Here is a 16,162-nt window from a genome sequence, read left to right as displayed (position 1 = left end):
CAAGAGACCTCCTGGCTCCACGTAATATCAAATGGCAAAAGTTCTCCCAGAGATCTCCCTCTCAACTGTAAGACCCAGTTCTATTAAACGACCAGCAAGCTAACAGTGCTGGACACCCTATGCCAAACAACTAGCAAGACAGGAACACAGACCCACCCATTAGCAGAGAGGCTGCCTAAAATCATAATAAGGCCACAGACACCCCACAACACACCACCGGATGCGGTCCTGCCCACCAGCAAGACAAGATCCAGCCTCAACCATTGGAACACAGTCACCAGTCCCCTCCACCAGGAAGCCTACACAACCCACTGAACCAACCTTAGCCACTGGGGGCAGAAACCAAAAAGAACGGGAACTATGAACCTGCAGCCTGCGAAAAAGAGACCCCAAACACAGTAAGTTAAGAAAAATGAGAAGACAGAGAAACACACAGCAGACGAAGGAGCAAGGTAAAAACCCACCAGACCAAACAAATGAAGAGGAAATAGGCAGTCTACCTGAAAAAGAATTCAGAGTATGATAGTAAAGATGATCCAAAACCTTGGAAATAGAATGGAGAAAATACATGAAACATTTAACGAGGACCTAGAAGAACTAAAGAGCAAACAAACAATGATGAACAACACAATTAATGAAATTAAAACTTCTCTAGAAGGAATCAATAGCAGAATAACTGAGGCAGAAGAACGGATAAGTGACCCAGAAGATAAAAGAGTGGAAATAACTACCAAAGAGAAGAATAAAGAAAAAAGAATGAAAAGAATTCAGGACAATCTCAGAGACCGTTGGGACAATATTAAATGCACCAACATTCGAATTATAGGGGTGCCAGAAGAAGAAGAGAGAAAGAAAGGGACTGAGAAAATATTTGAAGAGATTATAGTTGAAAACTTCCCTAATATGGGAAAGGAAATTGTCAATCAAGTCAAGGAAGCACAGAGAGTCCCGTACAGGATAAATCCAAGGAGAAGCATGCCAAGACCCATATTAATCAAACTATCAAAAATTAAATAAAAGAAAAAATATTAGAAGCAGCAACGGAAAAGCAACAAATAACATACAAGGGAATCCCCATAAGGTTAACAGGAGATCTTTCAGCAGAAACTCTGCAAGCCAGAAGGGAGTGGTAGGACATATTTAAAGTGATGAAATGGAAAAACCTACAACCAAGATTACTCTACCCAACAAGGATCTGATTCAGATTTGAAGGAGAAATTAAAAACTTTACAGGCAAGAAAATCTAAGAGAATTCAGCACCACCAAACCAGCTTTACAACAAATGCTAAAAGAACTTCTCTAGGCAGGAAACACAAGAGAAGGAAAAGACCTACAATAGCAAACCCAAAACAATTAAGAAAATGGTAATAGGAACATACATATCACTAATCACCTTAAATGTAAATGGATTAAATGCTCCAACCAAAAGACACAGACTGGCAATGGATACAAAAACAAGACCCGTATATATGCTGTCTAGAAGAGACCCACTTCAGACCTAGGGACACATACAGACTGAAAGTAAGGGGATGGAAAAAGATATTCCATGCAAATCAAAAGAAAGCTGGAGTAGCAATTCTCATATCAGACAAAATAGACTTTAAATTAAGACTATTACAAGAGACAAAGAAGGACACCACATAATGATCAAGGGATCAATCCAAGAAGAAGATATAACAATTGTAAATATTTATGCACCCAACATAGGAGCACCTCAATACATAAGGCAAATGCTAACAGCCATAAAAGGGGAAATCGACAGAAACACAAACATAGTAGGGGACTTTAACACCCCACTTTCACCAATGGACAGATCATCCAAAATGAAAATAAATAAGGAAACACAAGCTTTAAATGATACATTAAACAAATGGACTTAATTGATATTTATAGGACATTCCATTCGAAAACAACAGAATACACCTTCTTCACAAGTGCTCATGGAACATTCTCCAGGATAGATCATAACTTGGGTCACAAATCAAGCCTTGGTAAATTTAAGAAAATTGAAATCGTATCAAGTATCTTTTCAGACCACAATGCTATGAGACTAGATATCAATTACAGGAAACTATCTGTAAAAAATAAAAACACATGGAGGCTAAACAATACACTACTAAATAACCAAGAGATCACAGAAGAAATCAAAGAGGAAATCAAAATACCTAGAAACAAATGACAATGAAAACACAACGACCCAAAACCTATGAGATATGGCAAAAGCAGTTCTAAGAGGGAAGTTTATAGCAATGCAATCCGACCTCAAGGAACAAAAAAGAACTTAATAAACAACCTAACCTTACATCTAAAGCAATTAGCGAAAGAAGAACAAAAAACCCCCAAAGTTAGCAGAAGGAAAGAAATCATAAAGATCAGAGCTGAAATAAATGAAAAAGAAATGAAGGAAACAATAGCAAAGATCACTAAAACTAAAAGCTGGTTCTTTGAGAAGATAAACAAAATGGATAAACCATTAGCCAGACTCATCAAGAAGAAAATGGAGAAGACTCAAATCAATAGAATTAGAAATGAAAAAGAAGTAACAACTGACACTGCAGAAATACAAAGGATCATGAGAGATTGCTACAAGCAACCATATGCCAATGAAATGGACAACATGGAAGAAATGGACAAATTCTTAGAAAAGCACAACCTTCCGAGACTGAACCAGGAAGAAAAAGAAAATATAAACAGACAAATCCCAAGCACTGAAATTGAGACTGTGATTGAAAATCTTCCAACAAACAAAAGCCCAGGACCAGATGGCTTCACAGGTGAATTCTATCAAACATTTAGAGAAGAGCTAACACCTATCCTTCTCAAACCCTTCCAAAATATAGCAGAGGGAGGAACACTCCCAAACTCATTCTACAAGGCCACCATCACCCTGATACCAAAACCAAACAAAGATGTCACAAAGAAAGAACACTACAGGCCAATATCACTGATGAACATAGATGCAAAAATCCTCAACAAACAGAAACAAGAGCAAACAGAATCCAACAGCACATTAAAAGGATCATACAGCATGATCAAGTGGAGTTTATCCCAGGAATGCAAGAATTCTTCAATATATGCAAATCAATCAACATGATACACCATATTAACAAATTAAAGGAGAAAAACCATATGATCATCTCAATAGATGCAGAAAAAGCCTTCAAGAAAATTCAGCACCATTTGTCATAAAAACCCTCCAGAAAGTAGGCATAAAGGGAACTTACCTTAACATAATAAAGGCCATATATGACAAACCCACAGCCAACATTGTTCTCAATGGTGAAAAACTGAAACCATTTCCACTGAGATCAGGAACAAGACAAAGTTGTCCACTCTCACGACTATTATTCAACCTAGTTTCAGAAGTTTTAGCCACAGCAATCAGAGCAGAAAAAGAAATAAAAGGAATCCAAATCAGAAAAGAAGAAGCAAAGCTGTCACTGTTTGCAGGTGACATGATACTATACTTAGAGAATCCTAAAGATACTACTAGAAAATGACTAGAGCTAATCAATGAATTTGGTAAAGTAGCAGGATACAAAATTAATGCACAGAAATCTCTGGCATTCCTATACACTAATGATGGAAAATCTGAAAGAGAAATTAAGGAAACACTCCCATTTACCACTGCAACATAAAGAATAAAATACCTAGGAAAAAACCTACCTAAGGAGACAAAAGACCTGTATGTCGAAAACAATAAGACACTGATGGAAGAAATTAAAGATGATACAAACAGATGGAGAGATATACCATTTTCTTTGATTGGAAGAATCAACCATGTAAAAATGACTATACTAAACAAGGCAATCTACAGATTCAATGTAATCCCTATCAAACTACCAATGACATTTTTCACAGAACTAGAACAAAAAATTTCACAATTTGTATGGGAAAACAAAAGACGCCAAATAGCCAAAGCAGTCTTGAGAAAGAAAAACAGAGCTGGAGGAATCAGGCCCCTGGAGTTCACACTATACTTCAAAGCTACGGTAATCAAGACAGTATGGTATTGGCACAAAAACAGAAATATAGATCAATGGAACAGGATAGAAAGCCCAGAGATGATAAACCCACACACAAATGGTCACCTTATTTTTGATAAAGGAGGCAAGAATATACAATGGAGGAAAGACAACCTCTTCAATAAGTGGTGCTGGGAAAACTGGACAGCTACATGTAAAAGAATGAAATTAGAACACTCCCTAATGCCATACACAAAAATAAACTCAAAATGGATTAAAGACCATAGTGTAAGGCTAGACACTATAAAACTCTTAGAGGAAAACATAAGCAGAACACTCCATGACATAAATCACAGCAAGATCCTTTTTGACCCACCTCTAGAGAAATGGAAATAAAAAGAAAAATAAACAAATGGGACCTATTGAAACTTAAAAGCTTTTGCACAGCAAAGGAAAACATAAACAAGATGAAAAGACAACCCTCAGAATGGGAGAAATATTTGCAAATGAAGCAACTGATAAAGGATTAATCTCCAAAATTTACAAGCAACTTATGCAGCTCAATATCAAAAAAACAAAAAACCCAATCCAAAAATGGGCAGAAGACCTAAATAGACATTTCTCCAAAGAAGATATACATATTGTCAACAAACACATGAAAGGATGCTCAACATCGCTAATCATTAGAGAAATGCAAATCAAAACTACAATGAGGTATCACCTCACACCAGTTAGAAAGGGCATCATCAGAAAATCTACAAACAACAAATGCTGGAGAGGGTGTGGAGAAAAGGGAACCCTCTTGCACTGTTGGTGGGAATGTAAATTGATACAGCCACGATGAAGAACAGTATGGAGGTTCCTTAAAAAACTAAAAATAGAATTAACATATGATCCAGCAATCCCAGTACTGGGCATATACCCAGAGAAAACCATAATTCAAAAAGACACATGCACCCCAATGTTCACTGCAGCACTATTTACAATAGCCAGGTCATGGAAGCAACCTAAGTGTCCATCAACAGATGAATGGATAAAGATGTGGCACATATATACAATGGAATATTACTCAGCCATATAAAGAAACAAAATTGAGTTATTTGTAGTGAGGTGGATGGACCTAGAATCTGTCATAGAGAGTGAAGTAAGTCAGAAAGGGGAAAACAAATATCGTATGCTAAGACATATATGGTATCTAAAAAAAAAAATGTTTCTGAAGAACTTAGGGGCAGAACAGGAATAAAGATGCAGACGTAGAGAATGGACTTGAGGACAAGGGGAGGGGGAAGGGTAAGCTGGGACGAAGTGAGAGAGTGACATGGACATATATACACTACCAAATGTAAAATAGATAGCTAGTGGGAAGCAGCCTCATAGCACAGGGAGATCAGCTTGGTGCTCGGTGACCACCTAGAGGGGTGGGATAGGGAGGGTGGGAGGGAGATGCAAGAGGGAGGAGATATGATGGTATATGTATATGTATAGCCGATTCAGTTTGTTATACAGCAGAAATTAACACACCATTGTAAAGCAATTATGCTCCAATAAAGATGTTAAAAATAAAAAAAAAATACTACAGTAGTACATGATGGGTGAGTCTGCGAATGGTTGAATCCATGAACCCTATAAAGGGTGGAGGTGGGGAGATGGAGTCAGATTTGAGATGTATTTGGATATAGAGACAACAAAATTTGCTGATAGATTCTACGCAGGATGTGCAAAAAAGTGAAGCATCAAATAAGACTCCCAGGATTTTTGGCCTGATCTGGAAGGATGCGGTTGTCATTAACTACGATGGGGAAAACTGTGATGTTGGAGGTGGGATGAAAAATAGGAGCTCGGTTTTTTACCTGGTAGGTTTGAAATTCCCATTAGATCTCCAAGCAGAGTTGTCAATTAGACAATTGGGTAGATATGTTTAGAATTCATGGGAGTGATTCAGACTGGACATATAATTTCAGGAATCATACCATTTAGACTAGATGTCATCAAGGAAGTAAGTGTTGATAGAGAAGGGAACAGGTCAAAGGACTGAGCACTAAATCAATGTCTTTAGGACTGGGGGAAATTCAAAGGAGGCAGCAAAGCCAACTGCGAAGACACAACCAGAGAAATAGAAGAAAAACCAAGAGAATGTGGTATCCCAGAGAAGAAAGTGCATTAAGAAGACACAAGTGGTCAACTGTGCCACGTGCTGCTGCCAGTGCCAAGAAACGACCATTAAGAAATGTGAGCATCATTAATGACCTGGATAAAAGCAGTTTTAGTAAAGCGATGGGGGGAGGGGCAAAATCCTCATTGAAATAAGTTCAAGGAGGAGAAAAATTAGACCCAGAAATTACTTACAAATCTTTTGAAGAGCCCTAAGGGAAATAAAAAATGAGGCAGTGGGACTTCCCAGGTGGCACAGTGGTTAAGAACCCACCTGCCAATGCAAGGGGACACAGGTTCGATCCCTGGTCTGGGAAGATCCCACATACCATGGAGCAACTAAGCCCAAGTATGCCACAACTACTGAGCCCACATGCTGCAACTACTGAAGACTACACACCTAGAGCCCGTGCTCTGCAACAAGAGAACCCTCTGCAATGAGAAGACCACACACCACAATGAAGAGTAGCCCCTGCTCGACGCAACTAGAGAAAGCCCGCACAGCAACAAAGACCCAACGCAGCCATAGATAGATAGATAGATAGATAGATAGATAAATAAATAAATAAATAAATAAATAAAAAATGCTGCAGTGGCTGAAGGGAGAAGTGGGTCCAGAGAGGACTTCTGTTTCTTTGAAAATCAGAGAATTAACAGTATGTGTGTATGTTTGCAGGAAAGATCCAATTGAGAGAAAAAACTGATGATGCAGGTGAGAGGGGAGACAATTGCTGGAAGAATGTTCTAGAGTAGGAGAGGTAAAGATGGGATACAGGGCCTGAGTGGAGGCTTGGAGCCTAGACAACAATGCACACTGAGTCCTGGGTCCAGCATGCAGGCCGCCAGTTTGCAACATCGGCACATTTTATCTGCCTATCCTGAAAATATACTGGACATTGTGGGTCCTTCACAGCAGAAAAGGCTTTCTTTGGAAACATCACCAACGTTCAGATTTTCCTCATTGTAAACATTGCCAAGATAAAGCTGCTGCCCATAATTAGTGGGACTTTGAGGGAATCATGTGCTCTGGAAATAGCTGAATTTGGGTTCGAAATGTAGAAATAAAGCTTGAATTGATTTCAAATTGCATCATCCACACTAGAACTACTTACATTTCTTTTTAACATTTTGGTCTTAGTCCACCAGGAACAGATAGCCACGTAATTTCAGCCCCTAGATTAAAACCACTGACATCTCTCCAAGAATCTGATTTGTCTTTTAAATGCATGTTGATATCATCACAGAAAAATTCTAAGTTTGGGGACCTCCTCTTGGAAGCTTGGACTTGTCACATATTTGAAATGATAAAAACTTTATTTCTGAAACAGTACTTCAGTTAGAAATAAAAACATTAGTGCTCTGTGCACAGATTGAGCACCTGTGATCCTTGGCAGCCCTTCTGTATTGGCTGCTTTGAGAAGGAAGGCTCTCCTTGGGTCAACATGCCCCATTACTTTATCCATGGTGAATAGCACTTTGTCAAATGATTTTATTAGGAAACGTGACTAGAACCTGAAGATTTTCTTTAATAACTCACAAGTTAATTGGCTTTGGAGGGCATGTATTGACACACTTTGTTGCATTTGAGGTAATATTTTGGATAAGAAGAGCCTACTCTCTAAGCCATTTAAAAGGAAACAACTAATCCAGTTTGCCTTACTTGCCGGATGTTTCTGTCCTAAAAACAAAGAAGATTTTTAAACTCTTGCCTCTTTTCTCTATTTTTAATTGATATATCCAGTTTTCTCAAAGTTCCTACCCAGATGCTAAATAAATATTGGCTGATAAAGATGTTTCTGTTCTTTAAGTGATAATAGCATCACACGAAATAGTTAAGCAGTAAAAAAAAAAAAAAAAAAGATATATACACACACAATGACTTCTGGTTTAAAATGATGAAAAATGAATATTCATGTTTATTACTACTCTTTCCAAAAATGCCACTAAAGTGACAGGAAAGGAATTTTTAAAAATAAATTTATTTATTTATGAATGATTTATTTTTGGCTGGGTCGGGTCTTCATTGCTGCGCGCGGGCTTTCTCTAGTTGCCGCGGGCAGGGGCTACTCTTCGTTGCAGTGCGTGGGCTTCTCATTGTGGTGGCTTCTCTTGCTGCGGAGCATGGGCTTTAGGCACGTGGGCTTCAGTAGTTGCAGCACGTGGGCTCAGTAATTGTGGCTCACGGGCTCTAGAGCCCAGGCTCAGTAGTTGTGGCACACGGGCTTAGTTGCTCCGCGGCATGTGGGATCTTCCCAGACCAGGGATGGAACCCGTGTCCCCTGCATTGGCAGGTGGAATCTTAACCACTGCGCCACCAGGGAAGCCCAGGAAAGGATTTTTTTTTAAGGCAGAAAAACACAAGAGAATGACAATGGGTGAGGAGATGCACACGGGTGTCCGAACGGTAACTAATTTAGCAGAGAGTAGGAAGCTAAAACCTAACTGCCTGCAGAGGGAGAAGCTGGCCTGTTTATGTTGAAGAATCTCACAAAAGCTGAGAAACTGGAGGCACCAAGAACCTCTGAAGATGGGGGAATGAGGGTTTGGACTGAAATTAGGAGAATGGGTTGAAAATATACGTGAAGTATATAGACCTCCAAGGAGCCTTCTCATATCCAGAGCATCCAAGTGACTACCTTGGCAGGAGGAAGCGGGTATTAAGTGGAAAAATCAAGGCAGAGTAATTCTCGATTCTAAGATAACAGAAAGCGAAAGAAGAGGGGTAGGAAAGACAAATATTAAGATCCCAGGATGTTAGTAGCCAGGCTTATACCTCTCTGTTCCATCCCAGGCAAGGCTTTGGAGGATTTCTTTCTAGAGAAACAGATAGACCTAAGAGAAAATATTTTCAGACAATAATATATGGAGCTACTTCCTACTCTCAATAACTCTACAGTCAAGCCAACGAGGAAACCAACCTGGACCATACACACACACAGAATTCTGTACCAACTTTTTGGAGCCTTACTCTTCAATATTAAAGGAAAATTATGAATCATAAGAGAGCTGAGAAAAGCCTCCAGCATGAGAAACAGAGGCCAAAACTAAAAAAACAGAGACAAAAAAAAAAAGCAACTCAGAAGACACAGGCAGACAGTGCAAGCAGTGGAAGAGTTACCCACCACCAAAACAAAACAAAACCTGCATAATTAATATCATCATCTATAAAAAAATATATTATATCTATGAAACGAGAAAAGGATGCTGGTAAAAGCAAAAGAATATTCAGAGACTAAGTAAGAGCTAATGGTAACTGAAAAGATCATAGCAGTAATAAAAGTTCAATAGAAGGACTAAATGATAAAATTGAGGACATCTTTAAGGAAATATAACAAAAGGACAAACAGATAAAAGATAGAAAAAAAAGACACAAAGTTTAGAGAACTAATAGGAATCTTAGGACTAATAGTCTAACTAATAGGAGTTCAAGGAAGAGAATACAGAAAAAAATTATCAAAAGAATAATATAAGAATACTTCCCAAAACTGGAGGATATGAATTTCTAAATTGACTTGTCCAGCAGAGTGAATGAAAAAGTCTAATACAAGGCATATTGAGATAAAATTTCAGAGTTCCAAGCTCAAAGAGAAGAAAGTATAGCGTTATAGAGAATAAAACTGGGCCAAACATAAAGAATTTGGAGTCAGAATGACATCTAAATTCTGGAAGTTAGTAATCCTGAAAATAGATGACAATAAAGAAATGCCTTCAAAATTCTAAGGAAAAGAAATTTCAACTTAGATTTTAAAAACCTAGACAAACTTTCAGTCAAGTTTGTGGGTAAAACCAAGATTTTTCAAATATTCAAAAAATTTAAAAAGAGAAAATTACCTCCAATACTCCCCCTCCCCCTTTCAGGAAGCTATCAAAATGAGGAGAAACACAAGACAAGAAGACAGAGGTGCAGGAAGCAGGAAATCCAATAACAATAATAACAAAAAAGGCAAAGTTAATTCTCAGAATCATGATAAAAGGAAGTCCCAAGATGACAGAGGTACAGATTGGTATAAGATAATGAAAGACTACAAAAGTTTGTACTCCAAGAGGAAGAAAAAAATGGAACTCATAGTTTATTTAATGTCTGACCATATTTTAGGGAGTTTTACAGTTCTGTGTAAAGTTAGTGAGAGGTACATAGAAAAACTGAGCAAACAGTAGAATGAGGCAATTATCAATGGAAAGAAATATTTTAAAAATTAATGCAAAAAGAAAAGTTAATGCACTACATACTAATCTGTTAATATTTATAGTACTAATATATAAATACTGAATATTACTTTAAGTAAGGATTGTTATATAACTATATTGAGAGCATGAGGGAGAGAGACGGGAAGTATGTGGGGAGAGTAGGGGTGTAAGAGAGTTAAATTCTAATCTTCCATAAGAAGAAGTCAACAGATAAGGTCTAAAATTGATAAAGAAATAGTAAGACATGAAGAATAGAGTTATGGAGGTACATACCTGAAGATATAGTTAAAAATGCTGAAAATTGCTACCTTTTAGGAGGATGCTGGGTCAGGGAACTACTGCTTCATGCCCTTAAAAAGTACTGTTTGGATTTTTAAATTGCACATACACACACATATAGCCTAAAATTTATATTAAAAGTCACATATAAAGCCATGTAGGAAAAAAGATTTATTGTGAATATTTAGTAAAATAATGTGTGTACAACATATAATATAGTGTTGATACATCATAGATTATTAATAAATTCCTAAGATTTACCAGTTTGTAATATAAAGGCGGTCTCATTAACAGAATAATCAGCAAATACATGTACATCTTTACTCATCATTCTCTAGTAAAACATTTTTTTTACTAAGAGTTGTGGAAGATATAAAGAACTATGAAACATAATCCTCACACTAAAATAATAGCCATGACAGCTAATTTTTAATTGGTGTAAAATGCACACCAAGCATTGTTCCAAGTACTTTAAATTAACTCACTAAATTCTATGAGTTAGATACTATTATTATCTACACTTTATAGATGAGAAAACTGAGGCCCAGTAAAATGAAGTAACTTATCCGGGTCATGGAGCTCATAAGAGATGGCGCCAGAATTCAAACCCAAGTAGAAGGCTTGAGAGTTGATGTTGTTATCCACTGTGTCACACTGCTTTATGTCCTAGTTGAGAAGAACAAACAGAACTAAATGACCTTATGAGATTTAAAAGAGTTCAACATAATGCTAGAAGAGATGTCTCAAATGCATGTAAGCATATTTTAGGGAAAATAAGTGTATTACTGTAAGATTCAGAGGAGAGTGAGAACCCTTCAGGCTAATGGTCAAGGAAGAATTTACTTGGACCAAGCTGGGCAGGGAGGGCATTCCTTGTGAGTGAGTCAGGATGTGGAGGTGGGAACTTGATGCCAGAGGTCAGCAAGGAAGGTGATTTGACCAGGGCATTGCAAGTTTTGTTCATCCACACACGAGACCAGTGAGAACAAGGCAGGAAGGACCTAATGTCAAATTACAAACGGCCTTGACGGCAGGCTAAGAAAACTGAACTTGAGCCTGTAGAAATGGGTAGTCATCATTGAGCAGGTGGGAGCTTAATCTGGACATGGTACCCATAATCAATGGATAGGGAAGAACAGGGAAGGGCTTATTGTGACAGGCTGGATGAGAGTTTTCAAGATCAGACTGGGGTTAGTGAGAGTGCTAAGAAAGGGCTGGATTCTGGATGGGAAAAACCATCAAGACTTGCCAAAAAATGTTGGATTTTGTCTTCTCTACCAAGGAGAAATTTTTTCAAACTAGAAAGGATGGAACTGATATGATTCAAATGGAATTAAATTGCAAGAAGTTCAAGTAAATAAGTTCAGATCACTAGATTCAAACAAGTTACAACCCAGAACAATCAAATACTGAGCAATTATGATCTTGAATCAGTTGATAGGATTTCTTTTAAAATGAGTGTAAGGATTTCTAGAATTAATAGTAATGTATGCTCAATAGAGAAAATAAATTAAAATAGAAAGAAGAAAAAATCAGTAAGCATACCCCACAGATATATCCTTAGCTGACATTTTGGTTTATTTTTTTCAATCTCTTTTATATATAACTTTTTTTTCATGTTGATACATAGTCAGATTGATGATCATAATATGTATAGAATTTATAATTTTTATCTTGCTTGAATAACATTGTAATAAAACATTTCATATTCTGTTACAAATTTATTTGTATATATAACTGAATCACTACATAACATTCAGTATTGTGGGTATACATACCAAAAGGTATATAACCAAATATCATTGGATATTTAAGTACTTTAAAATAAATTTTTTTAATATAAGTATAGTATCTTTTTGCTTAAAGTCTTTTTTTCTGAATTGTGAATTACTTCCTTAGGCTAGTTTTCCAGATAAAGATCTTTAGGAGAAACAAGAGAGTATGAAATGAGCAGCCAGTTTAAACATAACTTCTATTTAGGTGGAGGTGAAAGAGTTAAACTGCAAAACCTTAGTAAGACAACAAAATGACCGTTTGTTTTAACCACACTGCTGCCCCTGTAGGACAACTGATAATGACACATGGGAAATAGCTCATAGAAAACATCCAAGTAGGCACAACTATGGTCTGATAATTAACATCAGAAGCACACTCTAGTTGTGTCTATATTTATGTGTTTTTATATTGCATTTACATTTACAGGTATTTACTAAGTTAACTGGGAAAATGAACATAGTACGTTCTTAAGTGTGGGTATAATTATTCTCCTAATTCATCCTACTGTTGTTTAAAAATCCTGAATTCATGGAAACAGTAAAGATTATGGAAAAGAGATATCTGATCCAGTTAGTACTCACTGACGCTTAGAGTGAAAATCATGTGCTTGGAGTGGTGCCTGCAGGAGTTGGCGTTTCATTTTGCAGTACGTATATTGGGACCTGTGAGTGGTGTGATGGACCAAGTGAAAAATCTGTAGTCAGATGATTTGGGTTCAAGTTTCGCCCTGATCATTACCACATGTATGACTTTGGACTAGTTAGGTAATCCTTGAAACTCACTTAGGGGAGGATCATAACACCTATCTCAAGGAGTGGATGGAGGACTAACTGAGATACCAGTGAAGAGCACCCTAGAGGCAACGAGACCCTCCAAGCATCTGAATTGTTGCTGTCATCACATCTGTCCCCCACATTATGCTGGCACAGGGTTTAGTGGGGATTCACTACATGGGAGAGGTCATTGGAGGAGAGCCAGAAACTCTCCTCACTAGCTCTGAGAAATCAAGTTAGTGGCTTGTTCTCACAGCTCCTCAGATGGAACAGTAAGAACAAGCAGGGGTCAAAACTGTACAGTTAATGGAATCTTCCTGGTTTCCCTTTGATGGTAAGTCACGCTGGAAGTTCCCACGGATGTTCTGGTAATGGTGAGCCCTCTGATTTGACCCTGGACCTCTCAGAATATAGTAAACAACCAGGATTATACTACCCAAATCAGAAGATTGATCCAACATGCTTAAAATTTTTTGTCATGTTGTCAATTTTCTCATATATAATAACTCAGTTTTTTGGAAGTCAGCAGAGGCCACTACTGTTGTTCATTATAGGCTAAGATTATTGCACAACCAAGGTTAACTCTACTTAATTAAAACTGATCTACTAAATTAGGGGGCAAAAAGGGAAGAGGTATATTTGATTGTGCTGTCCTCGATATAATGACTTACTTGGTCCTTTGTTGCTAAAGCCCACCAACTCCAGAACTGAAAACTTTGATCTCATTTTATGGTTCTTAATCAACTTTATGGAAGTGCAATTTACATAAGCCAAATGGAAACATTTAAAGTATTCAGTCTGATGAGTTTTGACAAATGCAAACATGCATAACCACCACCCTGATCGATATACAGAGCATTTTTGTTGCCCTCAGAAGTTCCCTGTTGCCCTTTTACAATCAGTCCTCCTACCCCTTTGCAGTGCCCACTCTAGACAGCCACCAATTTGATTTCTATCACAGTAAATTGATTTTGTATGTTCTAGAACCTCGCACAAATGGAATCATATAGTATGGTCTCTTACGTGTCTAGCTTCTCTTGGCTCACCATGTTTTTGAGATTCATTCATGTTGTTGTTTGTATGACTAATTTGTTCCTTTTCAATATTGAGTAAATATGGAAGTACCAATGTATGCAGGCACTACAATTTGTTTATCCATTCCACTGTTAATGGACATTTGAACTGTTTCCAGTTGTGGCTAATTAAGAATAAAGCTGCTAAGAACATTTATGTGCAAGTCTTTTGTAGACATGTTTTTATTTTCCCTGGGTCAATACTTAGAATTGGAATTGCAGGGTCATAAGGTATCTGTTTAACTTTATAAGAAGTGACCAAAGTGTTTCCCAAAGTGGTTGTACTATTTTACATACTCATTAACAGTGTATGAGGATTCCAGGTGTTCTATCCTCACCAATAAAAGGTCTTTTTAAACTTTAATCATTCTCATGGGTGTTTAGTAGTAGCTTATTGCTTTTTTGCTTTTGATTTTCATTTCCTTGATGAATAATGATATTGAGCTTTTTTTCCCCCTGTGCTTATTTTGGCCATTCCAATACCTTTTTTTTTTTGTAAAATGTCTTCAAGTGATGAAAGTAATAGATGGCGAGACACCTAAACCTGGGTGGATAAAGATACCATTCTTTGAATGAAGCAGGTTTGAAGTAGAAAGAGAGGTGATTGATTGAATATAAAACTGAGCTTACTTCCATATAGTTCTCAAATAAACTCAAAATCTTCTTTATAGTTCTTTTATCCTGGAAAATTATTTCCTCTCTTTTCTACCTACTGAAGTTCTAATCTGATACAGAGGTCAGGGAAGATTTACCTAAACTATGAATTACGAGGGAGAAATGGCCAAAGGTTGAAATAATGTTTTCAGTCCTCATCTTACTTACTATATCTGCAGTACTTATTAAACAAGTCAATAAATTTCAGGGTCATAAAGAAGATAGACCGGTAAATACAACTTAACTACAATTTATTCAGTGCCTATTCTGTGCATGGAATTACACTAGGGAATAAAAGACAAAATGATAAATTAGATCTTATACTTGCCCTCAGTAAGTTCAAATCTCCTTGCAGTTTAGACTTGTCCTTCAATTAGCCCATATGTGGCAGAACGGACTAAGAAAGTACCAGCAGGGAGAGGCCAAGTGCTTCGAACCACAAGGATTAATGTGTAGGAGAGGGGAAGAAAGGATACCATGGAAGTCTTAGAGGAAGTGGTAATAGATGGAGACCTTGAGGAAAGAGCATTGACTGATTGCAGTTAATGCTTGTTTGAGGTAAATTGCCTTCTTTATAGCAAACTATTTGGCTTTATATGAAAAAGTGCAATTTATCCCAAGGAAATGCTCATCTTTAGGTAACTGGGTTTTATTTGACAACTAAAAGAGAAGTGGTAGGAAAATATTTACCCACTAATGAATACTTCTGAGAAATATCAAGGAACAGTTAGCTTTAATTATATACCAACAAATATAAAGTAATGTGTAGTGGAAGTAGCATAATTTTAAAGCTACTTAGACCTGGATTCAAATCTTGGCTTTGCCGTCTGTATCCTTTGGTCTGATCATTTTCTCCTCTGAGCCTCAGTTTTATCATGTGAAAATGGACGTAACAGTAGTTTACTCATGGCACTGCTGTGATGGTTAAGCAGTGAGGTTAAGCCTCAAACTAAGAGTAGCACATTATGTGATCCTTAAATACAAATTTCTTTCTTCTCTTCTTACCCTTGTGCAATTCTAATGAGCTCAGATTGAAGTTCTGCTTTTTAATTTGCAAGGTCATAAATCAAGGCAAACAAAACACAGATGGGACTACAGGGGAGGAAGGGAAGGAGGACAATGTTTAAACAAATCTGGATCTTTGTAAATGACCTAATCTTTGCCAAAGAAGAAATTCTACTGGGTGGGAAAAGAATAAGGAGGATAACTGAATGATCTCAACACTATTAGCATCTCCTTTATATTTCTTTTATAGATTTTTCAAACTGTCTGTCATGACATGCTCTTTTTTATAAATTACATG

Source organism: Balaenoptera acutorostrata, chromosome 1 (genome assembly GCF_949987535.1).
Source record: "Balaenoptera acutorostrata chromosome 1, mBalAcu1.1, whole genome shotgun sequence".
In the NCBI taxonomy this organism is placed as follows: domain Eukaryota; kingdom Metazoa; phylum Chordata; class Mammalia; order Artiodactyla; family Balaenopteridae; genus Balaenoptera; species Balaenoptera acutorostrata.
The sequence above is the reverse complement of the archived record's forward strand: the minus strand, read 5'-3'. Positions refer to the sequence as shown.